The 16406-nt window shown below is 41.1% G+C and overlaps 1 protein-coding gene and 1 pseudogene across 4 annotated transcripts in view; one reads left to right on the top strand and one right to left on the bottom strand.

Annotated features, from left to right (window-relative positions):
- LOC116599735 overlaps positions 1-995 on the bottom strand; it is a 38335-nt pseudogene extending 37340 nt beyond the window's left edge.
- The window catches only part of PAK1 (p21 (RAC1) activated kinase 1), a 148216-nt gene that overhangs the window by 62538 nt on the left and 69272 nt on the right, over positions 1-16406 (top strand). For 2 of the 4 annotated variants that reach the window (XM_032356794.1, XM_032356796.1), the window contains exon 1: positions 684-903. The exons of the other annotated variants lie outside the window; for them this stretch is intronic. The gene's annotated coding sequence lies outside the window, so the exon portion shown is untranslated. Of the gene's footprint in view, positions 1-683; positions 904-16406 lie in introns of those variants that run through there. 4 annotated transcript variants of the gene reach the window in all.

Below are 16406 nucleotides of genomic sequence, written 5' to 3' on the forward strand. Positions count from 1 at the left end.
GTTAAATTGTTGAGGGGGCACTAGTGGGACTTAGGGGGTTTGGGCCTGGGTTAGTGAATGTCCTGTAATGTGTTGTTCAGCTCTGGACTCATTACAATGTCTAATTCACAGTATGTGCTTAAGAAATACTTATCGTATGAAACCACATTCTTCCTGGACCTCAGTTTTAACATGTGATTTGGTAGAGAGCCTACTTCATAAGGTTGTGGTGAGAAAGACGTAACATTTCGTAAAGCACCTGGTACACAATAGCACTTAGTAAATGGTAGCTGCTGCTGAGCTTTCTTTGCCAAGAAGCAATGTAACTGCCCACCCTGAGTCTTCCCTAGGACATCAGACACCTTCGTTGGTGGGGTAGAGGGGTGCGTACATCTCTTTACCAGAAGGCTAATCTGATCAAATCCTGGGTTTGACCAGAATTGCCCCGGAGTCCAGACACAGCTGCAGAAACTAAGGCATAGAGGGGGTCTGGTTCTCTTCCTTGACTCTGGGGCTCACCCAGGACTCTGACAGGCCCTGGAAAGTCTGGCCCCGTGAGAAATTACCTTCTGCTGGAACCTAGGTGTGGAGGATAGCTGAGAGGGTGGGAAGGTAGTAGTCTCCCCGCCCGCAGAGCTTCTGGGAAAGGAGAAGCGCGGTTTCCTCCCACCTCCTTCCCTCCCTTCTTCCTCCGCCCCTTCAGCTTCGCCAACCCCAAGCTGCGCCTTTGCTGCGCCCTGCGAGGGCGGGAGCGTGCTGCACCGGGAGCGGGAGCTGGGGCGGCTGAGCTGCTGGGAGCCCGGCCCCAGACGAGTAGAGCGGCGCGGGTGGAGCCAGCGCGTTGTGCAGCTAGCTGGGCGGGAGAGGTGCGGCTCTGCGACAAAAACAGTCGCCAGAGATGCCGGGGCCAGCTCCCCCCACCAGGTAATACTGGCCCACCCTGGGGCGCGCCTAGCTGGGCGCTGCTGGGGAGGGGGAGGGGTCTCCGTTGGCTTCCGGGGAGTGGTGCCTCGCATTCTGGCGGATTTAGGGTCTTGCCTTAAAGAGACCCTAAGCAAGAGAAGGGGCTGAGGGCTGAACCCTCAGATGAGCTGGCCTCCTAGGCCAGCACCTGGAAGCAGAGCTCTGGCTAGGGAAGGTTGTGAAGGAGAAGCTGGTTTTGGGGTGAACTGCTGTGTCTCAGGAGCCGTTCTCCTTTGCTAACACCGTTGTGCTTGGTGGTTACTGTGATGCTTTCCACTCTGTTTGGCTTAGCTGCAGGCCTGCTGGGACCATGGGGTGTTTTCTCTTGGGTTTTGGGGAGGGGCATTATATTATAAGTGACCTATTAAGAGGTGGAGTAAACCAGGACATTGGAGACCTAAGGAAGGGTAGGTATGGTTCAGGCAGCCTCAGTGTGCCTCAGTTTCCTTATCTGTGTGGTGAAGAGCTTGACCTTCTGTAAACTGCGTTTTGGAAAGGTGAGCTGGTTAAAGCCCTAGAATGAGCTTCAGAGATGTCCCCCTCAACAATGTGAGAGGCAGGGGAATCTGAGAAGAAGACCTTTGTATCCTCTCCAGCCAGCCTTTTGGATGCCATCTTGCTGGTCTGCTGAGGACCCAGATGCTTAATGGACAAGGCAGAGGTTGAAAATGCTGATTGTTTTGGTGTTGAGTATAGATAGGTTGGGTGTAGAGAGGTGGGGTTGGAAAGAAACAGGTCAAGGCATGTTAATGCCTGGCCAGTGATTTGATACCTGGGTGTAAAACTGTTTTAAACTAGGCTATCTTGGGGTGCCTGGGTGGCTCAGTGGGTTAAAGCCTCTGCCTTTGGCTCAAGTCATGATCCCAGGGTCCTGGGATCGAGCCCCACATAAGGCTCTCTGCTCAGTGGGGAGCCTTCTTCCCTTCTTCTCTCTCTGCCTGCCTCTCTGCCTACTTGTGATCTCTCTCTGTCAAATAAATAAATAAAATCTTTAAACTAGACTATCTTCATTGGAGCCCCCTCCTTACTCAGCCTAGTTAATGATAGACCTTGGGGGCTGTGTAATGTCTTATTACAATTCTTTCCTTGATCATCTGGGACCAAGAAACATGTTAGGCCTGATACTAACCTACCTTGATGATTTTGATCTCCTTCCTTCCCTGAGTTTTTCTGTGATTCTGTCTCTGTCCCCCCCCCCCCCCCATTTTTCTTTCTACTTCCTACTCCCGCTCATTTTTCCTTCTTCCCTTACCCATCTTTTCTCCCACCCTCCACGTTCTTCCTTTTTCCTACTCTTTTCATACTTCCCTTTCTTATCCTTTCCCCCCATAGCTAGTTTTTCCTTCCCTCTCTTGGGTCCTTCTCTTCTTGGTTAGGCTTTCTTCTCTTTTCCTTTTTTTTTAAAGATTTTATTTATTTATTTGACAGATAGAGATCACAAGTAGGCTGAGAGTTAGGCAGAGAGAGAGAGGAGGAAGCAGGCTCCCTGCCGAGCAGACAGCCCGATGCGGGGCTCGATCCCAGGACCTTGGGATCATGACCGGAGCCGAAGGCAGAGACTTTAACCCACTGAGCCACCCTGGTGCCCCTCTTCTCTTTTCCTTATAGAATTGTTGGTTAAGGGTTGCCTGGCTGGCTCAGTCAGTGGAGCTTGGGACTCGTGATCTTGGTGTTGCATGTTTGAGCCCTGTGTTAGGTGTAGAGATTACTTACAAATAAAATCTTAAAAAAGAAATATAGGAAATAGAATTGTTGGTTAAGCTTTCTCATTATTAATAGGTTCGAGGGACCTTTGTTGTGGTGTTTGTGAGGTCCAAACACTGTTTCCTCCCTAACTTCCTTACGTTTAGCTTTCATCTACAAATTCTGTCTTCCCCAAGTGCCGGTCTCTTTCCTTACTTCCTCTGTGTCTTGCTTTGGGCCTGCTAATAAGCAATCTTTCTTCCAGGATTTGACCCCCTCTTCCTTTGCAGAGGGGAGGAGGCAGCGGTAGGCAGTAGGGAGTAAGCAAGATGAGAAGTGGAGAGCTTGAAGACTAGAGTGGGAGAAGAGCAAGGTGTCCAGTGGGGCTGGGCAGAGGCCCAGACTGTCTTTTGTGACAAATGACAGAACAAAAGCTCTATGGCAGCTTTGAGGCATTGCTTACCTGGAGGAAAAGAGGTGACTTGTGAGCCTATGAAAGAAGAGGGGATAGTAGAGATGGGGTAGAGGGAGAGAAGGTGGGGTCCTGGGGGAGAAGAACAGTGATTTTTTGAAGAAGAGGGTGGACTGGGCAAGATAGGTATTATTTGGGTAGAGGTAGGTGTGGTGGGAAAGACTACAGTCTGGAAAAGAGGACCACATAGGTTAATTTCTTTACTTCTGAAGGCTGGCTTTTTGGACTGTTTTGTTTCTATTCAACTAACTTTTCTTGAGTAGCATTCTCAAAGTGGGAGAATGAGAGGGGAAACAGAGATAAGACAAGGTTGCTATTTTCCTGGCACTCACTGTATACATTGTAATGTGGAATGCGCATGTATACAAAGAGCTTTGAATATGACATCTGTCATCATCACACATTCTCTGGATCACCTGTTCTGTGTTAGTTATGGTGCCAGGTGCTGGGGATACAAAGATGGAAACTGGACTCAGTTGCTACCCTTTGTTGTGAATCAAAGAGTATAGACATCTGTAAGCTCATGTGTTAATGTATGTGTGATAGAAGCACAAGGGGCTATGATAACACAAGGGGAAACTTTAATCAGCAAGTCAGTGGCTGAGCTGGTGCCTAAATTCAAGTCTTCTCTAAAGGTGGTATCTGTTCTCTTATGCCATGGTCTCTTCTGACCCTGTGAATGCATATAGTATACAGAGAGTTTTCTTACATTTTTTGTCCACATGTGGGGCCGGACTCAAGGTATTACTGAGATGAAAAAAAAGCAGTTCCATGTGGTGGGTCACTGTGCCATGGCCAAACACTCATTACCTTGAAAGGGAAACTGATTTGGTCCCTGTTAATTTCTCCTGGCTCTAGGTCACTTGGTTGAGTTTCCTCTATAAGTCATCTACTCTCTTCCTCCTTTTCCACACCCCTCTATTTTCTTAAATTCAATTTTTAAAATCCAGATGGAGCTAGGCTAGACATTTCACTTCCACTGGCCTCTGTAAAACAGGAATTTAACACCTCATAGGGTTGATGAAGATCAAATGAAATAATGAATGTGTGAAACTAATTTGTAAACTGTGAAGTGCTCTACAGATTTACTGTGGTTGTTCCCGAATGCATTTTCAGCCGTGAAAAATGCTCAGAAGAAATGCCTAGGGGGTGCCTGGGTGGTTCAGTTGGTTAAGTGTTTGCCTTCTCAGGTCATGATCTCAGGATCCTGGGATCAAGCCCTGCACTGGACTCCCTGCTCAGTGGGAAGTCTGCCTCTCCACCTTGCTCTTGCTCACTCGCTCTGTCTCAAATAAATAAAATAAAATAAAAAAGTCTTAAAAAAAAAAAAAGGAAATGCCTGGGGTTGCTCACTGACTGGTTTAAAACTGAGCCTCAATCCTTAATAATGAAGGAAAAGGAGGGAGTTAGAACAAGGATGATTTAGAGACTGGTAATTGAACACCGTGTTAAAAAGCAAGTTCAAAAGATATAGGGATTTCTTTTAGGTCAAACAAATAGTAGGTGGCAAGTATAAAAGATATTATTTTTGGTGGCACCTTGTGATACAGGGTGGGAAAAAAGGAATAAGAAAAGGAAGGAGGGGGAGGGATTTAAAAGCATACTGACCTCAGTTCCGATTTTGTTTCCATAACCTACTAGGTCCTTCGTTTTTTATCTTTTTAAACTTCATATATAAAATAGAATATATTTACACCTACTTTGAAGAGTTATTTTAAAGCTTAAAAATAATTATATAAAAATTTATCTAGTAGGCACTTAATAGCTATTTTTGCAAAAATAAACTCTTAAATTATCTTCTAAAGGAAGTCTTCCTTGGCTCCTAGGCTATTAAGGCCCCTCTTTGGGATTCATGAAACACTCGTGTTCTTCCTCTCACCACTCACAGTTGCACTTCTTGTGTCATACCGTCATTGTGGTTTATGGATCATCAGTCCCATTAGTATGTGACTTTTTGAGGCTAGAGACAGGGTCTAGTAAATCTTGGTGTGTCCTTTTGCTGAGCCCCCTTCGTTGCTAGGTATAGACTGGTAAACACAAAGAACTTAATTGCTTCTTTGTGAAGCTTACTGTTTATTGCTGGAGACGTATAATAAATAAGCAAAAATATTTCATGATAGATGCTGTGAAAACCAAGAGTTTCATTTGTTCATTGTAGGTTTAGGTACTTAGAAGAAATGCAGGCAGAATTGTCTAACAGATGATTATTAGTCTGAAAGAACTTTTGGGCTAAAGGTAAAAACTTGGGTACTGTCAACATATAGGTAATAAGTAAAGCTATAGGAATGGATGAAATTATCTAGACAAGAGTATAGCGTATGAGGAAAGGAGGTTCTTAGCCTTGGACATGTCAAGGATAGCTAGGAAGAGTCTGCAAAGGAGATAGGAATACACAGAAAGGTAAAAGGAAAGCCAGGTGAATGCTGCAGAGAGATTAGGTAAGGTGGGGACAGAATAGTAACCATTTGATTTGGCAACATGGAGATGGTTGGTTGTCTTGACAAGACTACTTTTGGTGAAATAGAGGGTGTTACTTAGTGAACCAAAGGAAGTGGAGGTAGTGTAAATAGACACTTCTTCTGAAAAGCTTTGCTATGAAGGGAAACAAAGAAATGTGTTTTGAGGAATATGTTGGTGTCAAGGAAGGGGTATATGTGTATGTGTGTCTTTGAATAGGAGACACTATAGCATGTTTATATTCACTCAGTATTTACAGATCAGGCCAAAAATCTAGAGATCATCTTCATTTTTTTCCTTTACGCTGTACATCCAGTCTCTAAATAAGCCATTTGGTTCCACCTTCAAAATATCTACCTTTGCTGTACTACAGTATACCTACTGCAGTCCTGTCAAGCTACCACCAGTTCCCACCTCAATTAATGTAATAGTTTTTTAATGGTCTCTTCATTTTTCCTTTGCTCCCCTGCAGTCTATTTTCTATAGCCAGAGTGGTCCATTTAAAACATAAATCAGATCACTACTCAAAATTCTTCAGTGTCTTCCCATGCTTGATACAAGATCCAAATTACTGTGGCCTATAGAGTCCTATATAGTCTGACCTCTGGCTGCACCTCTAATTTAATTTTTCTGCCATGTTTCTCCTTGTTCACTAAACTTTGGTCTTGTCCTTTTTGCTGCTCTACATGCCCCAAAATATTCTCATCTTGGACATTTGTACTTACTGCTCCCTCTGCTTAAAATGCTTCCACATGTTACGTTGATTAGTTGTCTCATTTCATTCAGGTCTTAAGTGTCTTTTCCTTAAAGAAGCCTGTCCTCGTTATCTTGTCTTATATATCACCCATCCCTGGCCTCCCCCAACCCAGAGTCACATGCACTACTCTTTATTTTCATTATGGTCTTGACATTATATATTTGCTTACTTCTTTGTCTGCTTTTCTTACTAGTCCATAAAATCCACGAACACAGGGACATTGTCTTATTCAGCTAGATTAGTACTGGTACATTAGGTGCTCAATAAATACATATTGAATGACTGAATAGAATTAAGAAAGAGAGATGGAGAGGGAGTGGGAGAGATTGATTGATAGTTTGGTTGATTAGTATAGCTAAAAGAGATCATTCCAGGTGAGAGGGAGTGCAAGTTGAGGAAGAAGAAGGAATGGCTTTTGATGGGAGTAGGAATACCTCCTTCATTGTAAATGGGTGGTACAGGGGCAGGGAGGCATATAGATCTGTGAGTGGGAAGATGGAGTTCTCCTGCAAGGATTTCTGTTTTCTTACAGAAGGTGAGTTCATCAGCGAAGGTGAAGGGGTGAGTGGGAAGCCTAATTAAATCCCCATTTGAGGCAAGGTAATCTTTTGCAGAAAGGTATTCATAATTTTCAAGTGAAAGCAGTCAATTAGGTAACATTCTTTAGGATATTCAGCTGCTTCAGTACAGAGACAGTTGGGGGAGAGTGGGAGTTCAACTATCCCAAAGCTGGGATTTTGCCAGTTGCATTTTGTAAAGGGAGAGAAGACAAGGCGGTTGATTGTTTTGTGTGTGTGTGTGTGTGTGTTATTGTCGTTGTTTTTATTTATCAGATTTGTTTAGATTGATCAAATTTGTTTAAAGTATACATGTACAGTGACAGCCTGTTACAAACTTATTGTCTTACACATTTTACTGAGAATCAGTTAACCATTACTTGTAATTAATATCTTAAGTCTTAGTTCATTGGCCTCTACCCCAGCATTAACAGGCTCCTGTGGTAATACGACTGTGATGGCATAGGGAACTTTCAGCACATTTTTTTTTTTATTGTGGTAAAATATGCATAACATAAAACTTACCATCTTAACTATTTAAGTGTGTGGGTTAGTGGCATTAAATACATTATTAACATTAGTATGCAACCATTAGCACCATTCATCTTATAAGTGTTCATCTTGTAAAACTGAAATTCTGTGCCTATTAAACAATAACTCCCTATTCTCCTTTCCTACCAGCCCCTGGCAGCCATCATTTTACTTTTTGTCTTTATGATTTTGACTACTCTAAGTACCTCATATTAGTGGAATCATATGGTATTTGTCTTTTTGTGATTGGTTTATTTCACTTAGAATAATGTTCTCAGGGTTCATTCATGTTGTAGCATATTACAAAATTTCTGTCTTTTTCTGAATAATATTTGATTGTATGTGTATATTATATTTTGCTGATCTATTCATCTGTTAAAGAATACTTGTATCGCTTCCACATTTTAGCTGTTGTGAATAATGCTATTATGGGCATCAGTGTGCAAATATATATTTGAGACCCTGTTTTGAATATTTTTGTGTATATGTATCCAGAAGTGGAATTGCTGCATTTTATGGTAATTCTATTTTTAACTTTTTGACAAACTGCTATAATGTTTCCCACAGTGGCTGTACCAACTTACATTCCCACCAGCAATGTCCAATTTCTCCACATCCTCACCAACACTTTTTGGTTTCTCTTTTTTTGATAGTTGCCATTCTAATGGTGCAGGGTGTTATCTCATTGTAGTTTTGACTTGCATTTCCCTAATGATTAGTGATTAAAAGCACATGTGATTAGTAATTATAAGCACATTAGAACTTCTTTTTATGTGCTTATTGGCCATTCATACTTCTCTGAAGAAATATCTCTTCAAGTCCTTTGCCCATTTTTGAATTGAGTCATTTGGTTTTTTGTTGTTGGGTTTTAGAGGATTGATGGCTTGTGATGTTTGAATGATTTTGACGGGCTATAGTTAAGGAAAAAGAGAGGTGAAGATAGGAGGTACTAATGGATAGTGGGTTTGAGCTCAAAATAAAGTCTAGGAATTATAGTAGAAGTTCTTGAGCAAGTGAGCTGCATGGATAGAAGGTTGTATTGGAGTATATAGGATTCATTCCAGGTACTGGAGTTAATACACATTTTGGTGATAAGGTTCAGGGTGTGATTATGGGAGTATTGGCCAATTTGGATTAAAGGGCAACAGTTGAAATGGCCAGTGTGTTGGAACAGTCATCATTGTTGGCAGAGTGTAGAGGCCATCTAGAATGATAACTGGGGAGGTACAGAAGAAGACTAATCTAGGAACTAAAGTCTTTGAGTGAGGTGACTAGGAATGGGGTACCGGGCAGCAAGGATAAGGTGTGTGGGAAATCACAGGAAATGTTCGGGCAGAGATTGACTAGAAGGTGAATCCATTCAGGAGACAACTGAGTAGATTCCAGTGTTTCTTGGGTGGTTGAACCAGATGGCCTTATAAGTTCCTTCCAGCTCTCGGATTGTATGGGCCTCACATTTTAGTGATGATTTTCTCACTCCAGGGCATCCATTGGGAAGTCTAATGGTTTGGTAAAATAGATTTAAATTTTCCCCTTAACTGTTAGGAATAGCTTAATTGGGGCTGCAGGTCAGGAATTTCCCAATATGGTAAGGCGGTAAGGAATTTCTGCAAGTAACTCTAGTGGCTTTCTGCAAGGGTGGTAGAAGTAAGGAAGATGTGTAGGTATTATTGGGGCAGGGGAGAGGAGGGTGAAGGTACAGGGATAGCTTAAGTCTTGGACCCCAAATCTCTCCTTTTCCATTTCACTTCTCTGGCTCCCACGCTCTCTAATTCCAGATACAGACCTTTGTTCATTCTGTCTCAAATTATAATTAGTGTAGAAAGAGTGTTTTTAAGAGAATCAGAATAATCGGTGTCTCTTCATGGCCTCACTATTTCACTGAGTGATCTTAGGTAAATTTCATACCCCTGTGGGTTTCAGGTTACCAGCTATAAAATAAAGGTTTGAGATTGGCTGGTTTTTCAGGATCCTTCTAGCTTCTGGGTTTTTTTTTGTTGTTGTTGTTGTTGTTTTGTTTTGTTTTTCTGTAAACCAGGCTGCCTTAGTCAGTGAGCCTTTGCAAGGTACCTAGTGTGTGCCAGGTCTGTGCTGGGTGGGACTTGATGACAGACTCCGTTTTGTCCCTTGTCTTGTTTGTGGTCTGGTGGGTCTGACCAGAAATATAGAAACTGCTGCATAGAAGTATGTATAATTAAATTAAAATGTTGGGGAAAAGACAGAATTAGAGGGGGTTCTGTGAAGATTTCATAGAGAAAGTGAATCAAAGTGGGTCTTGAAGAATGAGGAGGAGTTTGCTTGGCAGACAAGTTGGGACATCTTAGGCGGGGAGAACAGTGTGGGCAAAGGCAGGGGTATGAAAGCATATTGAGCTGGAATGACTAAGTTTAAGGAATAGTAGAGATAAAACTGGAAAGATGAGTGGGGGATAAGAACAGATATTTATTGGACATCTATTTTGTGCCAGGCAACATGCTAGGTGCATATATATGTTCCATGTATATCTATATATCTCTCTATATAGATATATCTATATATCTATATATCTATGCTTTTAAATTCTAGTAATCAGGGTGCCTCGGTGACTCAGTTGATTAAGCATCTGCCTTCAGCTCAGAACATGATCCCGGGGTCCTTAGATCCACCCCCATGTCCAGTCTCCCTGCTCAGCAGGGAGTCTGCCTCTCCTTCTCCCTCCTCCCACTCATGCGCACTCTCTCTCTTTTCTTTTTCTCTCTCTCAAATAAAATATTAAAAAATAAATTCTTGTAACTCTATAAAGTACAGTCTTACTTGTATTTTACCTGTGGAAGCAGTGTCAGAAATTAAAGTAGCTTTTCCAGCAACCCAGAAACAGCCTCCAGTTTTCCTCCCTGCTACCTCAGCAGTTGCTTTCTTGTTGCTAAACCAGAGCAAGTGGCTGGAGGCTGCATAGTGGGAGTGCCTTGGACGTGTCAGAAGGACATCCCTCAGCGAATTCAAGACTGCAGCATTCCGAGCTCCTGCCAAAGAAAACCTCTTGGCACAATTTAATTAAAGATCAGATTCTCATAACCAGGTGTCAAGGGCATGCAGTACTCCCCAGTTCTGGGTGGAGTGTTGGTTGTGCCAGTGTCAGCTGCTTTGAGTTGTTGACTGACAAATGTGATTAATATGTGGACTAGGTTTTATTTTTTCTTCTTCCTTTCCCTACTTCACCTTAGATAATGGCGTGAGGAGTTATTAGAGGTTATCTAGTCCCTTTGCCGTTAGAGTGAACAGTGACACGTGGTGTAGTAGAAAAAGAGTTGGTCCTGGAGTCACACAGACTTTATTTCACATCCATGCCTCTGCTGGCTCTGGGTGACTGGCAGTGTCTCTGATACTTTGCTTCTTCTGACTTGCTCACTATTTTATCCCCAGCACCTAGCACAGCCTGGCATACAGTAGGTGATGAATAAATATTTGCATGCGTGAATGAGAAAACTGACACCAACCAAGCAGATTTCCAAGTTTTCTGTAAATTCCAAAGTGTTTTCTAATGTTAGTGGTTATTAAGCTATCAGTGCCAAATGACGGCTGAAATCCTATTTGTAAAGATAGTTCAGGAGGTCTGTGGGGAAACTTTTTTAGAATTTGAGCAACTCTGTTAAGCAGTTTATAGGACTCTCCAAAACTCCAAGTCCCATTGTGTGAGATGAAGGCATCATAGAGCCCTCAGTGCAGACGGATGGCAGCTGGTCCCCTCCTCCAGGCAACAGCTCTTTTCTCATTGTCATCTCTCCACAGCCTTTTTAAATCAAGTGTCATCTTTTATTTTTAACATGGGACATTCATTGCGTGGATCTAGAACTGCTTAGAAGGGACCATTTTTCTGACTAGTGCTGTAGGTGTTATAGAACATAAAAGGCTCTCTGATCTTGTGTCCTACTTTTTTATTTTTGTGTTGCATTCTACCTCACTGTACTTTCACACTTACGCTATTCCTGTGGTCTAGGATGCATTTGCCATTATCATTCTCCATCAAAATAGTCTGCTTATTTATTGTTTGTTTTCTTTGGTTCAGGTACTTTACCAATGCCTGTACCTATCTCAGACTAGTTAAATCAGAGCTCAGTACTGGTATTTGCCCTCTACCCCTTTTATTAGGAGAAATTTCAAAAGTACATCAAAGTTTAAAGAATTTTATAGTGAATACCTGTATGTCTACCACCTAGATTCTTCTACCATTAACATTTTCATATATTTGCTTTATCGTATCCACTATAAATTATATATGGACAAGAATATTATACCCATGTTCATCCAATAATCCATCTTACTTTTTAAAAACACATTTCAAAGTAAGTTGTATATATTAGTATACTGCCCCCTAAGTACTTGAGCTGGTGTTTTAAAAAGTTCAGGGTCAAAGACCACTAGTCTAACTTATTTATTCTTTAAGCCCCTGCTTTTAACACCACCTCTTCTGTGAAGCCTCACTGATCACCTAAATTCAATACTGTCTTTCCTTTTCATGTCTTCTGACATTTTACCACTTGTACTGCTCTGTAGCACTGTTCACAATGGGCCTGGCACTGTGGTTTTCTAGTCCTATGTATCTTGCTTACTAAACTATGAGAATGTCTAGCATTAGAGCATATTCATTTATTTATCTCATTGTCCCTGGTTTCTACCATGGCACTTTATGAGTAAGTACTCAGTAAAAATTTACTGATTTGAATTGTACTTAAGTGAAGAACCTGCAATGATATTAAAAGGTGTACATAACTTTCACATGGCTGATTTGAAGACCAAGAATTTATTTATGCCTCATGAAAGACATTTAGCAAATGTCAACCAAGTCTAGCCAAACATGTTTATATTGTGCTTTTTTTTTGCCACTGGCTGGATTTGACTTACCTAAATCAAGAGTAGCAGAGTTCAGGTCAGAAAAGGTACATAGGGGATAGAATTACTTCAGGTATGTTTGGAAAATTCTTTGGCAGAGAGTCTGAAGACATGGGTTCTAATCCCACCTTTAAACTGCTGTGTTTAAGCAATTTCATTCTGTGTTTACAGAATGAATACCTCAGTATTCCTACCTGTTTTATGAGAGGATCAGATTAGGCGACCTTTAAAAGTTGCTTCTGGCTTTGATGTTATGTATATCTTAAATTCTTTATCTTGGCCCTTTTTATATTAGTGGCTGTGGCATCCGGATGTCATAGAGTAGAAAGGAGTAGCTGCTGCTGTACACAGTCCTTCCCACAGTCCGTGTCTTGTTTCATTCAGTATGTAAAGTACCTTACACATAATGGCTACTTGAAAAACGTTTTCTTTCCCTTCTTTCTGCGCTAGCACTATATTTTTATTCTTTCTCTAGAAAAGGAGACATAAATCACTTCCATTCCTTGGTTGCCTCTTGACCAGTATCTGTCTAGTGACCGTAGAGTGGGAAACACCAAATTGAAGCTCATAGGTTGGGGGACTTTTATTAGAGTCATAACTAGTAAATAGCAGAGCCGGGACCTAAATCCAGATCTCTTGATTTTAGATCCAGTCATCTTTTTATTATATCGCCTTACGGATGGCCTTTCTGAAACCTCACAACGATCCTGCGTTTATTACAGAGCCATTCAGTTGATTCATAATTAATACTTTAGTATAATTAGTTGCGCAAAATTATTAGGCTCCCTGAGCCTCTGGAGCATTGGTAAAATGTGATCAGCGTGTCTTTCCCTCTATTATAGCAGTTTGTTGTCTAGGATGGATAGAGGGGTGCCATCTGAACTATCATTCTAAACATTGGCTTTGAGCCTCGCTTTATACTGCAGCCTGTCAGAAGGCATTGGCTTGTCATTGTCCCAAATATTTGACCGGCACAGACTGAGAAGATTTAAGATGTGTTTGGTCTCCTTATTTAAGAATTGAGTATATTTTTTCCTTTCTCCTCTCAGGATTGATCCTTTGGACTTGTTTTCCTATAAACAAAGTTTAAAATGGCATAGTTTTAAAAATGTGCCAATTATTTTGCTGAATGTAGATTGCAAAATGACCAGTGAGGGGATCTATGAAGTACAAAGAAAGTAAAGACTTGTGGAGAAACCACAGGAAGGGACTGTTTGGAGGGCTGCAGGGAAACTGGAAATTAGTATAGAAACATCAAGTCCAAGTAAGTTCAGAGGGAAGGATCGGGAAGGTACAAAATTGTACGGTGTATAGTTGAAGATACAGACAATGTTTAACATTGAGAAAACTTGATTTGAGAAACATTGAGAAGTGTTAAACACTGAGAGAACAAGAAGACTTGGGGGATTTTGAAAGGTGATTTCAAGTACCTAAAGTTCAGTCTGGGGAAGAAGCAATAGACTTTTCTGAATAGACGTGAGATAGGATTTAGGACTAACAGAAGTAGTGTTTGTTTGCTTATTCATTTATTTGTTTACTTGTTCTTTATTCATTTGTTCAACAAATCTTTATTGATTATTCTCTGCCAGACCTGGTGTTGGGGATTGAGAAATAAGTAAGAGTGAACTTTGTTCTTGAGGAGTTCATAGTCTAAAGCTGGCAGAGAAGAGGGTGTGGGGGGCGAGGCAAATGTATAAACAAATAATTGCTGTGCAGTGTGAAATACATAGAAATTAATGTAAGTGAAAACTTTCTTAATGAAGTGACCAAAGATAGAATAGGCTGACTTTTGAGATCATAGATTTCCTAAAAATGGAAGTTTTCAAGCATAGGCCAGATGACCTTGGGTAGAATATGGTACAGAGGATTCAAGCATTGTATTCCAATAACAGATTCTAGGTTTCAATAATTTGGAATCATTTTGAAAGTGGAGGTCTACCCCCTGAGTATTCTCCAGACATGGTTGAAGATCTGAGAAATGAAGAAAAGCCTATATCGGAAAGGGTGGTGAACCTCTCTTGGTATAATCTTGGGCTGTAGCCTTGAAGGGGAGCTATATTCAGTGTAGCTTTGGGCTGAAGGACCTAAGAGGCAAGGAAGGGCCTGCTTAGTCTGTCAGGTGGCTGTAGGGAGTATAATTTTGGAACCTGCAGTGCAGGGTAGGAAGGTGCACTTGAGGACTCAGTCCATGGAAATCCCCTTTGTGGGAGCTGAGGGACTTGAGTTAGGGCTGGGAGAAAAAGCAAAGGCAGACCTGCAAAGTGAAGCCAGAAGAAATGGATAAAAGCACACCACCCAGAGAGTTAATATAGATTAATAATTCTTCTTGCTTACTTAATTTCTTTTGATCAAAAAGAGAAGTAAAGAGCAGATAGAGGTAGAGGTTGGTTTGGTAGAGGTAGGTTTGGATGAGTTACAGAAAGGGTGAAGTTTGAATCTGGCCTGAAAGATGAGTAAGATTTTTATCAGTCAGAGGAGGGAGAAATCTTTGACAAGAAGCACCGGGGGATCGGAAGAAGGGTAAGAGATTTGGCAAAACAAGAGAACAGAGATTTCCAAGGTATAGTTTGAGTGTAGGCTGTGTCCAGGTATGGTGGCTTAGTTGGTAAGGAACTTTAGTTTTTGTTCTGGGATGTCAGTGATGGATTTTAAAGTAGAGGAGTGCTAATGTAGTGAAAAGAAGGGGCACATGCATCCCGGTGTTCATGGCAGCAACATCCACAGTAGTTAAACTGTGGAAGGAGCCGAAATGTCCTTCAGCAGATGAATGGATAAAGAAGATATGTTTTTTATTTCGTATATTCCATCAGAAAGGATGAATACTTGCCATTTGCATCAACATGGATGGAACTGGAGGGGATGATGCTAAGTGAAACAAGTTAAGCAGAGAAAGACAATTATCGTATGGTTTTGCTCATAGGTGGAACATGAAGAGTAGTGCAGAGGATCATAGGGAAAGGGAGGGAAGACTGAATGGGAAGAAATCAGAGAGGGAGACAAACCATGAGAGACTCTGGACTCTGGGAAACTGAGGGTTACAGAAGGGAGGGGTTTATGGGGATGGGGTAGCTGGGTGATGGGTATTAAGGAGGGCGCGTGTTAGGATGAGCACTGGATATTATACACAACTAATGAATCATTGAACACTACATCAAAAACTAATATGTTGACTAGCTGAACATAATAAAAAATGTAAAAAAAATAGAGAAGTGCTGTGTTTTAGATCGCTTATGGCATGTAGAGAAAGAATTCAAGGGAGAAATAGATGCAGGGGATCATTTAGTCCTACATTTATTAAAAAATGTAAAAAAGGTTAATAAATTTTGTTCATAGCATTTAAATAATGGACATCTAAAGCAGTGGTATTCGAATCTGGCTGGCACTGGGATCAGTAATTTTTAACATTACAGAATTTTGTCCATAACCTAGTTACACTAAATAAAAATTTAGGGGAGTCAGAACAGAACATCTTATTTCTAAAAAGCTCTTGGTGATTATTACATTGGTTTATTTATTTATTTATTTATTAATCAGAAACTTTAGCCTCTAAAGCACCATTGTGTTTACTTGACGGAGCTTATATTCTAAGTAGTCATGGCCAAAGATATAGTTTCCACTGTAACCTGGAAGGATAATGAGAGACTTTATTAATTCTGTAATGTATATGTCTGCCCATCGTCAAGGACACTTACTGATTTAAAGTAATAACATCCGTCTTCATTAAAACTCTTGTTACCATGTAATATCAATTTTTTCCCTTTTTTAAAGATTTTATTCCTTCCCTTTGCCAGAAGCATTGGAGATTGCCAGTAAATGCAACACCGTATATGACAGGATGGTTACTGCATTAACTATCATATATTTAGATCAAGGTTAAATTTTAGAGGAAGAAAATACTGGAGAGATGATATAGGCCAAGGGTCAGCAAACTTTTCTTGTAAAGCACTAAATAAATATTTTAGGTTTGTGGGCATATAGTCTCTGTTGCAACTACTCAGCTCTGCCATTGGAATGTGAAAGATGGCATAGACAATATGTAAATGAACGGTTGTGTTCCAGTAAAACTATTAACAAAACCAGCAGCTTTAGGGACTCTTGATAGTGATACAGTCCATTCTAGAGAGGGAACATGATTTTC

This window comes from Mustela erminea, chromosome 9 (assembly GCF_009829155.1).
Source record: "Mustela erminea isolate mMusErm1 chromosome 9, mMusErm1.Pri, whole genome shotgun sequence".
Lineage (NCBI taxonomy): Eukaryota > Metazoa > Chordata > Mammalia > Carnivora > Mustelidae > Mustela > Mustela erminea.